Genomic DNA, 428 nt, shown 5'->3' with positions numbered 1-428 from the left:
AGCTGAGACAGATAGTTTAATTCAATGTGAATAAGCTCATTGAGTTATTATCAATAAACATTTATTGAGTCAGTTCCCCTGGTTGGGTCGATAGATAGACAGACAGACAGACAGACAGACAGACAGACAGACAGACAGACAGACAGACAGACAGACAGACAGACAGACAGACAGACAGACAGACAGACGAGACAGACAGACGTGACAGACAGACAGACGCGACAGACAGACAGACGAGACAGACAGACGAGACATACAGACGAGACAGACAGACGAGACAGACAGACAGACAGACAGACAGACAGACAGACAGACGAGACAGACAGACGTGACAGACAGACAGACAGACGCGACAGACAGATAGATCAAATATAACAATAATGATATAATATTAAATGTAATAATAATGAAATATTTCTCCCAAAATG

This window comes from Salvelinus namaycush, chromosome 1 (assembly GCF_016432855.1).
Source record: "Salvelinus namaycush isolate Seneca chromosome 1, SaNama_1.0, whole genome shotgun sequence".
Taxonomy (NCBI): Eukaryota; Metazoa; Chordata; class Actinopteri; order Salmoniformes; family Salmonidae; genus Salvelinus; species Salvelinus namaycush.
This window is presented reverse-complemented; position numbering follows the sequence as displayed.